Source organism: Apium graveolens, chromosome 2, assembly GCF_009905375.1.
Source record: "Apium graveolens cultivar Ventura chromosome 2, ASM990537v1, whole genome shotgun sequence".
NCBI lineage: Eukaryota > Viridiplantae > Streptophyta > Magnoliopsida > Apiales > Apiaceae > Apium > Apium graveolens.
The window spans coordinates 239,146,783-239,150,957 of NC_133648.1; the positions used below are offsets into that span (position 1 = coordinate 239,146,783).

At 41.8% G+C, this 4,175-nt stretch overlaps 1 non-coding gene across 1 annotated transcript; it reads right to left on the reverse strand.

Annotated features, from left to right (window-relative positions):
- Positions 1–3,339: 3,339 nt before the first annotated feature.
- On the reverse strand, positions 3,340–3,446 carry LOC141709931 (small nucleolar RNA R71). The gene has a single exon (XR_012570483.1). It is a non-coding gene; the product is annotated as a small nucleolar RNA R71 (small nucleolar RNA).
- Positions 3,447–4,175: the final 729 nt, after the last annotated feature.

The following is a 4,175-nucleotide window of genomic DNA, read 5'->3' on the forward strand; positions in this document are numbered from 1 at the left end:
TCAGTTATATTAGTTGGTCTAGTCTAGAATCTGAATTCTAACCAGAATACAAACCTGTGATGTCTAGACATTCAGCTTTCATCATGTTCGAAGCGCACGAAGCATACTGTATACGTGTGTAGATCATGCATAAACAAAATTGTACATTATGCGGAGCGAGCCGGAATTCATGGTACAAAGTTACGAAAAGAAGTGGAAGGAAAAAGTGCAAGTTTCTGTTGCACGTAAGGTGTTTGGTTATTGTTCAGGAGAAAAAAAATTAAACGTGTATGTCCAGGTAGGTCCATGTAGGCGTTATTCGAGGTATTGAGCTTAACTGCAGGGGTACATTTAGTTATATTCGGTCGTGTTCTTTGAGACTATCATGGTCAATCCAGGGGTATTGAGAATTCCATGTCCGTTGAAAGGGAGTGATGGTTGTTGTGGTGGTCCTGGAGGTCAAGGGCTGGCTAAGTCATATGTTGTTTCTCATTTGTGAACCCATCACTTTAACACTGACAACTTGAAGGCGGTACATAGTTCGCGTATCGCTAGTGACTTTATCTTATCCTCTGCGTTCGATCTTGCACTCCATCAAGCCGGTGTTTGGTTGTGTGGTGAGTGTCTTCGCACTCACTCGTTCATCAAGAATTGTAAACACGCGGATGGGACTTTGATTTCGGCACCAGATGTTACCGAAGCCGCACTATGCTGTATTCCTACTCATATTATTTCGCACAGGGATTTGTCCGGCTGATTTGTCTTCTTGGGCGCAACTTCTCATTTTACCTTGTTGTACTTTGAGCTCGTTTGTGCCATCCAACAGAGCTCAGCGGAGGTTTGGGGAAAGAGAACGACGTCAGTTTGAGCATATTTCTAGTGCCATTCTTCGGTGGAGGGATCCGGGCGATATGATGGGTTTGGTGAAGGATCGCTTGGCCTTTTTAACAACTTCCACCCGGAGGTTACAGAAGTCTAGGAATTTTGAGGAGGCTAACCTGTTCCAGTGCAAACGTAAGTTGGCTGATGGGCACTTTACTGCTGCTATTAAGGTGCTTACTTCCTCCAGCGTTGCTCCAGATACTCCAGACACTCTGGATGAACTGGAATTCAAGCACCCTTTCGTACCCTCTCCGGTCTTGATATTTCTGTGATTGGGGTGGATGCCCTCCACGTCCACAAAGATTTGGTGTTGGATCGTATTCGAAGTTTCCCTAAAGGGACCTCTTGTGGGCGTGACGGGGTTAGAGCCCAATGATACGTGGCATTTTATACCACTTAGAACGTCTTATAATAGCTTGAATTGGTGTCTTGAAATCAAGTATTTTGTGTATTTGATGCTTTTTCTAGTGTTTGTGCATTTCAGGGTATTAGTTGCATTTCAGGAGAGATTTCATCAATAATATGCCTTGGCATGTGTTTAGCATTGCAAGTGGGAAGATAGGAGCAGATTGCAGCGAAGAAACGGAAGAAAAACAGATCAGTTTCCAGAAAGGGGCTGAGGCCCGCTCAGCTCTGCTGAGCGACCGCTTAGCAAGCTGAGCGCCCGCTCAGGAATGCTGAGCGGCCGCGCAGGGACGGAAAATCTGATTAATTATTTTAGACTCCTATTTCTGTTTGGCTTCCAACTTCTGAGTTATATGGGCTTTATGAGACTTCCATATAAGAAGATTTCAGAGACGTTTCACAGAGGTTGGATCGTAGTATTAATCGAAGAGCGGAGGAGATAAGGAAGAAGACCGTTTTAGCACACCGCAACGAAGAGGAAGCATATTTTCTTGTGATTCTTTATTTCGTTATAACGTTGGATGCTAGTTTTCTTTACTTTGAACCTAATTACTCTTGTGACGTACTCTGTTTTAATATAAGTAGTTTTAGTTATTATTCTCGTGTGTTATTATCATGTTTTCATATGAACCCATGATGACGATGAGTGCTATCATGGGCTAATCGTGATCATGGGGTCGTAACGGATTTACTATGGAATTCTTTAGTTAGTTGTTTAATACCTTAGTGTGTGATGATTGTATGATATCTAGTATTGGTTGTGCGTATTCGTCTTATGTGTGTCGCGAACATATAAGATAGGGTGTTAATCTCTTGTGAAGCGACGATGGATCTTAAGATTTAGAACTTGCCATGCTAGCATAGGTTCATGTAAGAGTATGCATGATTAGTGGGTAACTCTAACCGTTTTATTCATCCTATGTAATCAATAAAGAATAACTTGTGCTTAAATCGTTATGTTGTCAATTTCTGTAGACATATAGGGACTCAACATAATTGATGCCTATTCAACTTCTATCTTAATTGTGGATGCTTGGTAGAATGGTATTAGTACAATGAAATTTGGCTTTTATCAGTTTCGTGTTATTCGATTAATATCATCACTGTTGCATGCTAAGGGTAATAACAATGACTATTGAAGGAAGTAGTAATGAAGTTGTGATCTCATGAGTATTTTAATATTGTTAATTCAAGTGTTAATTACGTGTTTAATTCTCGTAGTTAATTGTAGTTAATAATTAGTTAATCAAATCTAAGTGTTATTATCTTAACATTGAGAAGTAATCATACACTGGTGGGTGAGTTTAATTGAACATAATTAGTCTGAGTCTTTGTGGGAACGAACTACAAAGTATTCTATATTACTTGTGAACGCGTATACTTGCATGTTTTATTAGCGCGTGTTTTCGCCCTAACAAGTTTTTGGTGCCGCTGTCAGGGACTCGGCGTATTTCTTTAGTTTATGTACTTACCATTATTGGTCATTAGGACTCAGTGATTAAGACGTGTTACTTATTGTTTCCGGTTGTGTTTCAGGTACTTTAGCGAGCGTTTATGCAAACTCGTTCTCGCAAGAGGACTTTAGATACGGCTGAGGAGACAGACGAAGTTCTTGATATCCCGGAGAAGATAGATTTTGAAGATTCGAATTCAGGAAGTGAGCAGAAAGAGCCAGCAAACATGGATGATTGTTTAGTTCCGGCAGATCCAGCTCTTATGGACTTTTCTCGGCCCAAAATTGATGACATTCAGTCTAGCATCATGCACCCGGCTATTGAGGCCAATAACTTTGAAATCAAGCCGGGCACTATTCAGATGGTGCAGAATTCTGTTTCTTTCGGAGGTGCTGCGATTGAAGACCCCAACATGCACATAAGGAATTTTGTCGAGATCTGCAGTACTTTCAAATATAATGGTGTGACTGATGAGGCTATCAAGCTGAGGCTTTTTCCATTCTCTTTGAGGGATAAAGCTAAAGACTGGTTACATTCTGAACCAGCTGGGTCTATCACTACTTGGCAAGATCTTGCACAAAAGTTTCTGGTAAAGTTTTATCCAATGACGAAGACTGCTGCTATGAGGAGTGCTCTTACTCAGTTTGCGTAGCAACCTACGGAATCTATGTGCGAAGCTTGGGAGTGCTACAAAGAGATATTGAGAAAGTGTCCACATCATGGAATGCCTGATTGGATGGTGATCACTGGTTTCTATAATGGTTTGGGGGCCCAATCTCGGGCCATGCTCGATGCAGCAGCTGGAGGCGCCTTGTGGGCCAAAAGCTATACCTAGGCTTATAATTTTATTGAGACTATGGCTGCAAATGAGCATCAAAACCCAACTCAAAGGATGATGCCTGGGAAGGTAGCAGGTATTCTGGAAGTTGATGCAGCTACCGCTATTGCAGCGCAGCTCCAAGCGCTGTCTATGAAGGTCGATTCTCTAGCCATATATGGAGTCAATCAGATAGCTATGGTCTGTGAGCTTTGTGCAGGTTCTCATGCTATGGATCAGTGTTCTCTTGTTAACGAATCTGTTCAGTATATGAACAATTATCAGCGACAACAGCAGCTTGTGCCAGCTACTTATCATCCTAACAACAGAAATCATCCAAATTTCAGCTGGATTAATAATCAGAATGCTATTCAGCAACCATATCAGCAAGGCGTAAGTAAACAGTTCAATCCACCTGGATTCCAGCAATCACAACATTATGCTCAAATGCAATCATATCCTCAACAAGGAGGCACAACTCCACCCTCTAGTGCTGATTTTGAGGAACTTAAGCTGTTGTGCAAGAGTCAGGCGGTTTCTATCAAGACCTTGGAAAATCGAATCGGTCAAATAGCCAATGCAGTGCTCAACCATCAACCTGGCACACTTCCCAGTGACACTGAAGTTCCAGACAGGAA